The 14258-nt window shown below is 39.0% G+C and overlaps 1 protein-coding gene across 14 annotated transcripts in view; it reads right to left on the bottom strand.

Moving 5' to 3' along the window:
- MYO3B (myosin IIIB) overlaps positions 1-14258 on the bottom strand; it is a 213651-nt gene that overhangs the window by 192182 nt on the left and 7211 nt on the right. The gene's annotated exons all lie outside the window — the stretch shown is intronic.

Here is a 14258-nt window from a genome sequence, read left to right as displayed (position 1 = left end):
ATTCAGTGATGAAAGACTGAATGCCTTGCTGAGATTCAAATTATTGCAAAAAATCACTTCCTGCATATGGTAAACCAAGTATTTTTGCAGAGCTGTCTTATCCTGTGAGGTAAAGGGTACCTTGCTACTAACATAGAAATCAACAGAAACTTTTAGTGAAGCTTTGAGTATTACTGAAAATAAAGCCCCTGATCATTCACGAGGAACTATAATACACTGTATTTGTTTGACCACTAATTAATCCATTGTATATCTACAATTCAGAGGACCAAATGTTGAATAAAATTATGCACCTAGTCAGTTACCATAATATAGTTCGTAATTATTACATTATAAATGTAACAATGAAAACCAGAAAGACCCCCAAAATATTAAGCAGAAATGATTATCCGAGACCAGATCCAAATATCTGAAAACTAGTTAAGATCAGCAACTCAGGAGGTTCTGATCAGTGGCATTTCTATTGCAAAAATGCTATTTATACTAGCCATCTAAATAGAATTCCAACTATCAAAATACATTAAAGCAGTTACAAATGACTAACAGCTAACACATCAATTTCACCTCAGGCTGGGAACTCAATGCTAAAATGAAGTTTATAATCCCATGAGCCCATTCAGTTATAAACTGCAGGTGGCAAATCAAGTGACAACGAGCTACAGTCCCCATGTGTGAAAAATCAATACCTGAGAAGGTTTTCTCTGCCTCCTTTGGCAGCAATTTAACAGGGCAAACAAAATGCGTGTGTTAGTGTTAAAATGGAAGGATGAAGGGCTATAACAGACTGATGACCTTTAGACCAAACCCAGGCTCTTCACTGCAGTCTAATCAGAAAAGCTTGATATACTTTGTGTACAGATGAGGAAAAAGAAAATCTAAGACAGATGTAGGATAAAACTGGGAAGAAAATAACTGCAAACTTACATTAGTGACCTATTTTCTGAAACCAGCTTATCCTATATTGGATTTTTGTCCCACTAAGAATATCAGAATTCTTCAGGACTAAGACAGCTTCCTTACAGGGAGCACTTGTATCAGCCAGCACTGCACAGAACTGTGTGTTCTGCGTACTGGTTCCCATGCCCAGTACTAGACAGACAATGCAGTGCATGTTAGCTTAAGATGCTGTCATGAAGGATAGAGATAAACTCGTTCAATCCTAGCAGCTTCGCTTCATTAATACTAAAGATTATTGTGACACTAATTGATCCTGAGCCTCATCTATTTATCAAGTCTTTTACATGCAGGAGCTGAAGAATTAAAGCCACTTAGTCATTCACAGAGAGTGAGCAACAACTGCTTAATTTTTTTAAGGGATCTTCTTATTGTTTCACAATATACCTTAATTGTATAATGTAATCAATCATAATTCATCACTATAGTTCTCCAGTATTACTTTTACAGCAGTTTTATTCTACTGAGGATTTTTAATAAGAACTCTTCTTTATCCGTAAGAAAAATAATAATAATCTGTTAACCATGATACAAAGAACATCTCTTAGTGCTGACAATGACTCTTGCTTAAGATGAAATATTTTCATCAGTAAGCTAGTTGTTATGCATTACCAGCATGCGTGCAGTAGCCTAGCGTGACACCAATTTGCATAATTTCTCTTCTCTAACAGGCTTCAAAAATAATAATAGGCATATGAGATAGAATCCATTAATTTTAAACTTCCTTCAGCAGCTATCTTCATGAAGCAGTTATCAAAAGAACCTTTAAAGAATTAAGTTTAATAAATTATAAATGTATTATTCGGGTTATGCTGTCTGGGCCTATAGCCATCTAAGTTGAGTTCAGTAACAAAGACCAAGGCAAATCCACAAGCAATTGGCTTGACATCTTCCCAGCTGAAAAGACTGACAAAAAGTGGCAGAACAATGCCAATGTCCCCTGCTGCTCACAGTTAATTATTGAACTTGAAAATCAGTTAGGGATTTTGGGGTACAGAGAGGTAGAAGAAAAGGACAGATAGTGATACACATAGAAGCTGCTCAGAGCTGTTATGCCTGTATATGTTATTTAATAATGCCTTAATCTACAGAAAGGAACAAAAACAACTCTGTTTTTTGCTGATCTGAACCCCAAAAAAAGACCTTACTATTTGTTAATATTTAAGGCAAGCAGAAAGTTTAATGTGTTAGCAAACTCTGATGGGAAGCCAGTTTAAGAAAGAAAAAAAAAAAAAAAAAGAGTGAAAATAGCTTTCCACAGTATAATATAATAACTGAGGGAACTTTTCGTACCTTCATGACTTATGCATTTGTATATTGTGACCTGCATAACAAACAACATTGCTGCAGTACCCTGATTCTCTCAGATACTGATCTGGTAAAAAGTCTGGCTTTGTAACTTCAAAGAGTAATTTAGACCTTGGTACACTTTACTATACATTCCGATACATGGTCGTCAATAAGAAAGATCTGATTTGTCTTTATTGCACGAGGGAAGACGCCTGAAAGTCTACACAACTTATGTAGAGGCCTAATGTCCACTAATACAAAAACACATCACCAAAGTACTTAGCTATCCTAACAAAGGAAAAGGTACAAGCACCCCGGGAGAAACTACAGATGCCAATAAAGACCCAAGCAAAAATTCTCAGAGCTTGCTCCTGCCAGGTATTTCACACTGAGAATCCCCCTACTGATTGAGGGGATTTGAGGGAGATTAACAGCTCCAAGAGCTGTGATCTTGAAGAGAGAACAATTTAATAACAACAATCCAAAAAATGTCCATGAACTTTCAGAATAGAATTTAAACACAGAATAAAGTAACAAACTGGCCTCTTTTCCCAGATTAACTTCTTGGGCTGCTGCAGATGCTCCTGAAGAAAGTTAAGAGAACGCCTGAACTTAATTTACAAAGAGAAAACATGACAGGTAAGGATGCTGTACCATGCACTAGTACAGTACCTATGACCTGGAATAACCAGCCTTTAGCAGTTCATTAGCAGCTATTCAGTTTTCTTTTACATATTTTTCATTTTGTAGAACAGGTCTGCGGGCTTTCAGAACGTGAAAGAGGAAAACATTTTGTGATACCATTCAACAAACAAAAAAAAGAGAGAGACTAGATAATATACTTGTATGTCACCACAAGCAGCACTGAACTGAGAAATCAGTTAAGGCTTTCACCATAAAAGTAAGTAAATTAGATTGTACACACAATATGAAGCAGGATCTACAGCAATATGTTTGCATCAAATTTTTAACAATGCTTTAACCTACATACATTATGTTCTATCACACCATATAGCAATGGGCCATTTTTCTTCAGTGAGGATACCCTCTGCAAATAACCCCAGTTCCTACCTCTCTGTTTAAGCAGAGAGTACCTACTGAAAGAGCAAAGCCTGAAGGAGAATAAAAGCATGATGAGCAAAACAGCAACTGACATCATCCATTCAAGAAAGGTATCTTTATAAGGTATGAGTGATGTGGTGTAAGGATTTTACTGTCTTATTTTAGGATGCTCCTTTTACTAGATAGCATTATAAAGAGACTTTACATTTCAAATACAATCCTAGGAGTTAGGAGAACTCAAGAGATACTCTTGACTATAACTCACTTCCTGTACCACAGAAATTGTATTTTATCCATGCTTCAGGTTCTCTGTTTACAAATTGAACAAACTAGTACCTTTCAATAGTAATACCTTGTATTGAAAGGTGTCTCCTACATAGGCATCCCAAGCTACACCTCTCCAAACATTACAGCAATATTCTGTTGCAACAGCCCTCACAGAAGTCTCATCAGCTGTCCCCAGGTAACAGTGCAGAGGCAACCCCATGGATTGCTATGTTTATAAGTGTCCCTTGAGGCTCAGAGCACATGCTTCTGGCTTCTCTTTTCGGACACGTGACTTTGTGGACCAGCTCAGCTAGCCACAGAGGTATGCTGGCAGCTCGTTCTCCACTGCCTTTAAACCCTCTCTCAGAGTTCCACAACAAGGGTATTTTCAAAAATGTGTGAGTGAAATAGATATATGCCCAGCCTTAACAAGGTTTCTGAAAACCCCTTAATTTAGCTATTACAAGGAGCATAAATAAACAGTCAAAACAATAAACATGTTGTTTTAAGACTTCACTGTCTCAGCTTCCTGACATTTCAAACTCTTTCAGCTTCTAACTTGCTATAACCAGAAGTCCTCAATCTCTTCTTTCAAGCTTGTGCCATTTACTCTGGAACACAGTTGCGCTTCTTTTCTAAGTCTTTCCCCCGGATCTCTGCAGCAAGCACCCTTTTTGTGGAAAGAGAGGCTGATTTTCCTTTAAAATGGCTGGTAAGAATCCCTTTCCTTTGATCTTCTGGCCTTCCTTGTTAGGTGGTTCCTCTTCAAACCCACTATGTGAACAAAACCTCCCACTGAAGTCTAGCCTTCAAGTTTAAATTTAAAACTTGGTAACTGGCTTGTCACACAGAGTAGTATTCAATCCTTTATTTAACACCATTCACTCAACAAAATTTAATTTTTCCTCTTTGTTAGCTTTTGGCTGATACAAAGTTTATTTCAATCAGCCTACAGAAGCAGAATTACAACAGAGAAGGCAAATACACCCCCATTCAAAATGATGCTTGCAGTCTGACAGATTTACACACAGAAACTTCCCAATATCAAACAGAAATCATATATTGTATATAGATTGTCTAAATTGTCCCAACCGTCATTATACTTACAATATATGCACATTTCTGTAAATAGACTTTCTGACACCACTGCTATTCACACAAGGGAAGGTTTGTTACCCAGCTTAGAACGGCAATGGTTGCACCTAAAAGATGCTTATTGAGGGTGTTCCAGCAAGAACAATATATCGTGCTGCTTTTTTGGAAATTGCCGTATCTGATTTATATCCTTGTGGTATCAATTGGACAAAGGCAATTTTCTATAATGAATTATTTATTTCCTGTTGTAATCAGACATCTGAGATAGTCATAAATATTTATCTGTCCAGTTAATTCACTAATGAAAACTGAACTAATTCTAAAAATGGGATGTTATCTCAGAGGCATGCTGACTTAACAGTCTGCTTAACCTTTGCATTAGTGAAGGCAACCACCATATGGGAAACAACTAACAGGAGCTGGAAAAAAAACTGATCTTGAAAGCATAGTATAGGAATGGGCTAAGGTATCAGGACAGAAGAATTTTGCATGTACACTAGAAATATTATCTTACTTTTCTCTATCGCTAATTTCCCAATTTGTAAAATTTGCAATAATGTCCTCTACCCTTATACTCCTCTGCAATCCTTGGGCTTCTCACTAGCATTCCAGATTTCCTCTTCAGCAATGGAAATATCTCTTCTTCTTAGGCACCGAGTTACTGGCTTGTGTGTTGGCCTGTGCAACTCCACTATCCTTCACAGCCTCTAAGAAATGTTTTGGGCTGCTGGCTGCCTGAGAGTAGTTCAGTACCATCTATGGATTGCAAAAGCCTATGGGCACAAATTCCTTTAAGTTAGCTGGCTGTATTGATATCATACCTCACCCAAACCAGGTCAATGTAAGCGGCTAATAAAAGGATTTATTTACTACATCCACAATAGACAATGCAGTTTACCAAGGTTTATAGTCACAAGAGAATGGAAATTAAAAGAAACAAGTCTACATCCATCTAGACTCAGATTGGCCTTGAAGGGTCATCTTATCTAATAAACTCACAGGTCTTTTTCAGCTCATATTCCCTTCACAGAAGGGGATCCTACTTTGGCAACCATTTTTGCTTTATAATCCATCCCCATCTCTGGGACAATTCGCCTTTGTCCACTCCCCTAAAACACAAACTACTAGTCATTAACCTAAGAAGGGAGTAATCTGTTCCTCCATCAAACTATTGCTTGCCACCTTCTGGAGAGGCTGATGGCTTCAGGCCTTATGTGAAGAGTCTCACCTGCCCCATAACACACTTCAGTGATTATTCACATTTGGCTCAACTTTTCACAATCTGTTAGTCCATTGTGAAGCATAACATTAGCTGGAAAATGGTCAAACCTCAGAGACAAAGCCTCTCTATATGTTAACATTTAGATTTTGATATATTTGTTATGTTGTTAATGAATAACCATACTTTAAGCAGACACATAATTGGGATCAAGGCATGCATCTCATTTAACTGAGTCTTTTAATAGAGGCTATATGTGATAATAATGAATGTTGCTGGAGTTAGATACTGCTTTAACATGCAATCCTATTTTTGAGGGATGCTGTAACAAAGCATTTCCAAGGTAAGACTACAGATCCCTTGTCTAGTTCAGTCCAGGACACAGGGGAAACACTGCTCTCATGAGTCTGGAAGCAGAGGTACTACTGCAAATGCTAGGAAATAACATTACAGACTATGAACGCTGCTTTCCTCTTATTCCTACTGAGAAAGGTCAGCCAGAAAAAAGCCACAAACCACAAAGACTGGTGATTTTGAAACTGCAGATTCATGTATCTTAGCTTCTAGGGCAAAATAAAAAATACCCATCTGACAGGGACAGGTTAGAGAAAGCCATGTTCTGCTGGACTTGTTCTCTGAACAATAACTTTCTCCTTCAAGGACCTCAGACCTATAGTGATTTCAGAAATGATTCACTGGCCTCCTGGGCTCCAGGAAAAAAAAAAGGAGGGGGAAACATGAACTGTGGTTTACAACTCCTCCTCATTCTGGACCTTTAGCTACTGGATGCCAGTGAAAAAGGAAGAAAAACTTTCAGATGACAGTCAGATTCTGAAGCGAGCAGTTGATGCATTTACTAATTCAGATGTAGAAGGGAAGTACAGTGCAATGTCACAAAACCAGAAGGAATATGTTACTGCATGTAAAATGAAATCCTTTAGAGGTTTGGTTTTTGTTATGTTTATAAAGAAAACACTTTAAAAATGTGACTGTCAAAAGATGAAGAGACAATCGTGCAAGTTTATGAGTTAAGTCCCTGACAAAAGATCTTATCATGATCACTCAAAAAAACCCCTACTGCAAAATCCAGAATTAATCCGTGACAAGGCAATTAGATTGTGTCAGCAACTGAAGTCATCCATGCCAGAATGACTCTTATCTTGAGCAGGCTGTACTCTGACATAACAAAGGTGTTCAGGAATCCAAAATATTAGGAGAAAACAGACCTGCATGTGAGCTCTGCCTCAAGCAGGATCAGCATGAAAACTGCTTATCAACTGCAACAACCAGCACAGAATAATGCCCAGCACATGCAAAGAGACATAAGCAGCACAATGTATTACATAATTTTGCAAAAGTTTGCAATGTCAGGGCATCTGCTTCTCTTGGGAGCTGCATTTAACCTGAGGCCATCACCCTTGGTCCCTGCCCGAGTTATCTACCCTACAGCCATGACTCTGCCTGAGCATGTACCCTATTCATCCACACCTAAAGCCTAACCCATGGACTTGATCTCCTGACCAGACCTTGAGTCTTCCTTGTTGCTACAGTCACGCCTGGCAGTCAGTGGACTGTCGGCCGACCCTGGCTGCCATCCCTGGGCCTGCCCCCCTCACCTGACTTGGGTCCTGCCAGGATGCCCCATGCCCAGTGAGGCCACTGCCCCTGCTGCCTCGCTGGCACTCACGGCTCCCGGCCCACCTGCCCTTGCAGGGCAGCCCAGCCCTCGCTGCAGAGTGCCTACTGGCAATTTACCCAAGCCTTTTTTCAGGCTAGCCTCCCTCAGAACATGCAAAAACTTACACATTTTGCAAACCAATGAGTAACAAGACCTACAGATCTACAAATCCTTGAGTGCATATCAAGAAGCAAACCCAGTGCGATCCAACAGCCATATTAACAGATGAACCAGATACATTTTTCTCATGGTCACTATTTTCACCTGCTTAAAGTAAGACAGATGAAGATACAGATGCTACGGTATTGCCTGGTGATAACTGTTAGGGTTCATAGTTAGCCTAAACTTTAATGTCCGTATCTTACGTTAGATACTGTTTACACAGAGAATGTTCACTGAAATCAAAAGGAGCACGGTGTGGAACTTGTAAGGCAAATATTTTAAGGTAAACAAACTCTCCTTTGTCTGTAGGGCAAGGCTTTTGTCTTCTTTTTTCTTTTTCTTTTCTTCCTTTACACAGAATAAGCAAGTATTTAAGGCCATAAGGACATACTGTTCTTAATTACCTGAGTAATTATTAAGGCAACCAATACTTAATTACACAAAAGCTCACACTGTAAAGCAGAACCCTATTTCAGGACCTGCTTTTAAAAAATCCGCTCTCCTAAAACCTATTTTCGAATTTAATTATTTTCTTCCTTCTATTAAATAAACAACTCTTGCAAAAGTCTGGCAATTTAGTATATATTATTTAACAAAATCAGTCTTTGCCACAGATTATAAAATGATTCTAATTTGTAAGTCCTGGAGTTCATGAAAGCATAAGATTAAATTTGAATGGTAACAAAGTATTCTTCTGGCTGATGAAATATTCATACCCATTTGTCATCAAGACATTAGTAAGAAGGAATATATAGCCTTTTCACTTTTATTCAGTAAAGAACTGGCAAAGATATTTCCTTCATTTAATTTTGAATGTTAGAGTAAGATGCCTCCTGAAAAACTCCTAATAAGCTCCCTTTCCTGTACAACACAGTACAGGAGATACTTAAAATTTACTTAGACAGATGACTCCATATTTCAGGTAAACAAATAAGGTTTATATATTTTCACCGTACAAAGTTCACAGAAGTTTTCATCCTTAAAACTTCACACTACTACTATCTTTTCTGCATCTCTCCAGATGTACCATTGTTAAGACTCAGAAAAGTCAGATTAAATACAGACATAAAGCTACAACATAGGTCATCTTACAACTATTAAAAAAAGACTACAATAAATTTCTCATAGAGGTAGCACAATGTTCATGACATTCCTTACAAGAAATAGTCCCAGCAGCAGCAATTCTTGCAACTTCTTTTTACGAAGATATTGGTGTAACTCTGTGGCATCACCCCATGCACTTTTTACTGATACAGACAGAAGCACAACTGTATGTAGTTTTTCCATTAATTTTCTGACTCTTACTTAATTATTTGGATTAGGACAAGCAGAGTATGTATCTGTAACTGCCTGCATTCAGAACACACAGGAAAGCATGACAAAAAAGCTGAGTACTTAGAAGAAAAGACAAAACTTGCTCTCCAACCCACTTTAAATGTACAGTAAGAACGTGGGTAATGGTGGGGGGGGAGGGCAGACACAGGACAACACACCAATGAGCATGGTCCCTCTCATGAAAGATCACGAGCATGGAGACAGTAACCAGCTGGATGGTGAGAAGAAAAAGAAAGGTGAAAGCCCCAGGAATGGTATATTTCTGTAAGAGCTTGCTATCACGGGAGATGGGGGCGGGGAAGACAGCAATAAATCTGCTTCAGAAGAAAAGCGTAGCATGACTTTTTACAGATCTAGAAACACTTGTGTGCAGCGAATCCTTTCCCTCTGTGCCTCCGAGGGACTACAGTAATTAAGGCAAACACCTCCTTCAGAGCCCCACCAAGTAAAAAAATCATTTGAGCCCTTGCAGCACTCTGGTGCTGATTGCTGGGTCCCTCTCCAGCTGCTTCAGCAGGTCCTGCTCTACTGCCAGCTTCCTGACTTTCAAACACCTCATTTGCGGCCCTTGTGTTGCTTTACTGTGCAGTGCTGATTGCTAGCTCTCGATCCCAAGGGGTTTCCAGTTTCACTTTGGTTTAAGATTATACTACCAGTTTCCTGCCTCATGTGCTTGTTATCAGAGCTTCTGTCATTGCTCCCTGAGGAGCTGTTTGTAGTCCTTCCTTCCCAAGGGGTTAATATTCCCTTTATTCGCTTTCAGTCAGCTCATGGTAAAATGCAAATCAACAGAAACTCTGCTGCAATACCCAAGTTCGTGCAACACCTGAGTTTGTACATGCATGTGTTATCAGCAGTAAGTACGTGTTCATCAGATGTTAGAGCAAGCTTATACTGCCAATCAAAAGAGACACTCAGATCAACTATCTCTAGAGAATTCTCTGAAAACTGGAACCTACTAGTATTTGGCAGCTACAGCCACTCCATGACTTCCCACTTCAGGAACTCCTTGCCAGGAATCAGGAAGAATGACTGCAGCATGTGGAAGCAAATATGAGGAAAGCTTAAGATAGCTGTACCAGGAACCATACCTTGAGGAACCAGCATCATCACAGCCTCCTTGTCCACAGTGTAGTTCTGAAAGCTAAAATGCCATTTTTCCCATTTTGATTCTCGTGGAGCAAATCAGTTTGCAGAAGATGTGCCCCTGGACACACAAACTTTTACATGTGGAAAGATCACCCTAATTTATGAAGTGGGGAGCAGGGTGTGGACTCTTCACAACTGTTTACAGCTGAAAGGACGTTATCTGATTTAACAAGTACTCTAAATTGCATTCTTAGCTGTTCCTTGTACATGTTGCATCCCCAGTCTTTCAGCCTGTCACAAAGAATGCTCACCTTCCAGCTCAGAGAGTGGATGAATTTTCTGCTCCAAATGCCTTTTCACAGATTGGTCAAAAGAAGGTGTTCATTTCACAGCAGCCAGTTCACTGCTATGAGGGAGTGTGAAACCAAGCATGTTTTCTCAGCAGTGCTGCTGAACTCTGTGAAGCTCTTAGCCAAGCAACCTTATGCCATCACAATGCCACCACCTTTTATCCAGCTATTAAACCAGCTAGTTTCTCTGTATTACAACATATACATTATTACAGTTAGTCATGACAGTCCTTCACTCCTGAAACTGGTAAGAGGCCAAACTACCACTAGTGAGAAGCAACTTAAGCCTACTTACACGAGTCACTGACATACACCTTTAGTTTATTATTAGCTGATATCTGCAGACCCTCCAAACCTTCTGCCAGCATATAAATTGCTTCCATTCCCTGGACCTATGAAAGGAACACCAGCAAGGGAGCTGCATCAACGTCACCTTCCTATTTATTATCAATTGTTAAACTCAAGTCACTTTTTTGACTAAAAACAGTCCTTCCTCTATATTTGATGACAATATATACAATTTTCAATACAGCAATCAGTTTAGTTTTACAGTTGTTTTTCACTGAGATAGTGATCTTGCCACAAAACATGAGGCATTATACCAGATACATTTTATAAGCAAACTCCCTTCCTTTCAGCATATTCAAAATACTTGTTACAAAAGAATGTAAGACCCACTGCTGAAAAATATCCTTTTAATTAAATTAATGGGGGATTTTCCCTATAAACATAATTGCAAATGATTTTTTAACACTTTTCCAAAAAGTCAAAAGATAGGTGACTTCTAAATATTCTGCAACTTTTTGAAGATCTGATCTTCTTTCTTGAACTCATTTTTAATCACAGGAAATTTTTTGAATCATGTACCATATTTATCTCATCTCATAATCTTTCCTGGCTTGCCTCTCAGAGGCATTAATTCAATGCTCCATCTGCTACAGTTGCTCATACTGCAGGTGACATTTATATTAGGGTTTTTTCCTCAGAAGAAAATGTATTAGAAAAGGTAGTCTGACAGGTCTTTATATCCACTTCACAGACTACACACAAAATATAAAGATCATCCATGTAACTATTGACAGAACGATGAGAGAACAAGTGAATACAACAAGATGTGCACCAAACATGCCCTCTTCTTACAAGTGAGATGGAATTAATCACATCTATCATTCAGCCCTCCAGTAAGTTTAAAATACAGCGTGAAAAATGTACAAGGAGACATGAAAACTGCCATCCTACTCTACACTTTTTACTACTCCTTCTGCTTAACGCACTTAGTCAGAGTTTATTCCCCATACATCCAGGAAAACTGGTAGCAACAACAATATTACATACTTTCAATACCAGAAATGGGGCTTTTAATTTTTTTCTTTTCCTTTGAGAACAGGTTTTATACCAATTCTTTAGAGCAAATGCAACCATGTAACAAATAGCTCAATGACAGATTGTTTGGACATGCTACAAACATGACAGGATTGTCCCATGGCAGAGGTGAAGTAACTGGATATTGGTTACATAGGTGGTATCTAGACTGCCTAGCTGACATATTTACAGATAGGAACCTGAAGGAGAACAGCTTCTGCTGTCCCTATACCTCCAGGTTTTGCTGGCTCATCTCAAAGTTAATGTATTAAAAAGTACGCAATAACGGGCACAGGGAACTTTCCAATATTTTCTTCTTTTTCTAAATAAAAGGGCAACTATACTGGAGAACAACTGTTAAAATATGTTTTTTAGAACAAATGCCTTGATAAGATGACAGATCCCACAAAATCTGGGGTAAGCTGCTGAGCATTTGAAAGCAAGCCACTTTCTACCAGCCAGAGTCTTGGTGTGTTCAGTGGACTGACACCCAGGCCCTCTTAACCCTATGGGGCAATGCTTTCTCTGGAAATCATTGCACCACACCAAGCTATTCCTCCATTTCCATTTTTTCTGTGTTTATAGTAATTCTTACTTTGTCTTAAAATTTACTGCCAATTAGATAATTCTGGATGCATTTACTCAGGAGGAAAAAAAAAAAAAAAAAAAAGGAGAGATCCTGAAGAAAGAAGTGTTTCTGAAACCTCTAGCCCCTCCTGTCTTTCAGGCCCAAATTAACTACAGTTCCCTTCTACCCTTCAGTTCATGTTAGGCTACGTAACAGACAAGAGTAGAAGTAGGGAGACCATGGAAGAGACAAGAACTGGCAACAGTATTGGTCACCAAAGAAAAGTAGAAGAAATTATTCTTATAGCTGTACTGTCATAAACCATTTCTCTCTTTTCCTGACATCTGCTCAATGCCTAAGCTGAAGATAGAAGTAGCAGAGAACACTGAATCAGGAAACTCTCCACCTGGCAGAGTTTAGTAAAATTCTGCCTGTGCAGGGAAATATTTATGAAACAATGAATGGGATTTTTCTTTTTCCAAGTAGTAGTCAAATATAAAGACAAGATCCCCCTCGGGATCAGCATCACTCTTCTAGTTCTATGCCTACCCAGGAAATTAAAAAGAGCAGAGACAGCACTCTTTCAAACAGTTTTAAGCAGCACTTTCTGTTGTTTCAGATTTCAATGCCAGGAAGAAACTTTTCCCTAAATATTCCTATCTTCTTCATTATCCACAAAAAAAAGCCAGAGATGCCTCTACCTTCTTATACCTGAATAAAAGCCCAATCTATTTTTGCATACAACACACCATTTCCATATGATTCTCAAATCTGTATTTAGTGTCAGCCTTACAGCTGGCCTCAAGCAGCCCATGGTAAAACAAGTGCCCTCCTCCTCTGCAGGATACCTCCCCCACTGCAGGATATTATAAAGCCTTTACCAAAGCATTTACAGTATGTTGCTTATCAGTGACAGTCCTCCAAAACTGTTCTGCAAAAAACTTCTCTCTCCTGAAAGCCATACACCTGGAACAAGGAGATGCAGGACTGCAGTTAGCAAGTTCTATTTGAGACTTGCACACCTGGGTCCAAATGTAAGAAAGGGGAAAGGCTGGGAAGGCAGCAAAGATAAGGCATAACTGCATACCTACAAGTTCAGTACAGCCTCCATGGTAGAGCTGGAACTGTGTCAAGGACAGAGTAGAGGGTTTACTATGGCAATCTGATACACTTGGGCCTTAGGGCAGCCTTACCGGGGCAGGTATCATTGTATCACTCCAAGACCCTCCACCTAGTCCCGAAAAGGTTTATATATTTGCAAGTCACAAAGCATTCTGGAGAGGAAACTGCGGCATATAGTACAGATCACTGTGCATTCTATAGATATATCTATCTTGCAAAAACAGCTTTGTCAAGGACACAAGCATCTGCTGGCTAACAGGAGTCAAATCTTTTATACGCATGGATAACTGCGGATCTCTGCAAGAATGTGCTAATCTAACTATATTTTGTCTTGCAAGAGTGAAGATCACCTTAGCACGACAGTGCCAACTGTCTTGTCATTAGCTCCATTACCACAATGACTTAGAAAAAGCTACTCTTGTTACTATACATATACATAAGAACCTCATGTGAGAATTTTTTTTTTTAAAGAGCTAACACTTAGATATGTAAATCCTTAGTTGGAAACTGTGTTACCTACAGCATTAATATTCTCAGTGAATTGATTTTTCTTTTTAAAATTTTTGATAATGAAATCCCTGGGTTTCATTCCACAATAGGTTGACACTGATGGGGCCATAAATCCTGATGAGAGAGCGAGCTACCATTTTATTTTTTTGGCAAAGAACCCAAGCAGGAGAAAGTATTCCATGAGTCAATTCTTCA

Source organism: Haliaeetus albicilla, chromosome 4 (assembly GCF_947461875.1).
Source record: "Haliaeetus albicilla chromosome 4, bHalAlb1.1, whole genome shotgun sequence".
NCBI lineage: Eukaryota > Metazoa > Chordata > Aves > Accipitriformes > Accipitridae > Haliaeetus > Haliaeetus albicilla.
The sequence above is the reverse complement of the archived record's forward strand: the minus strand, read 5'-3'. Positions and strand labels throughout refer to the sequence as shown.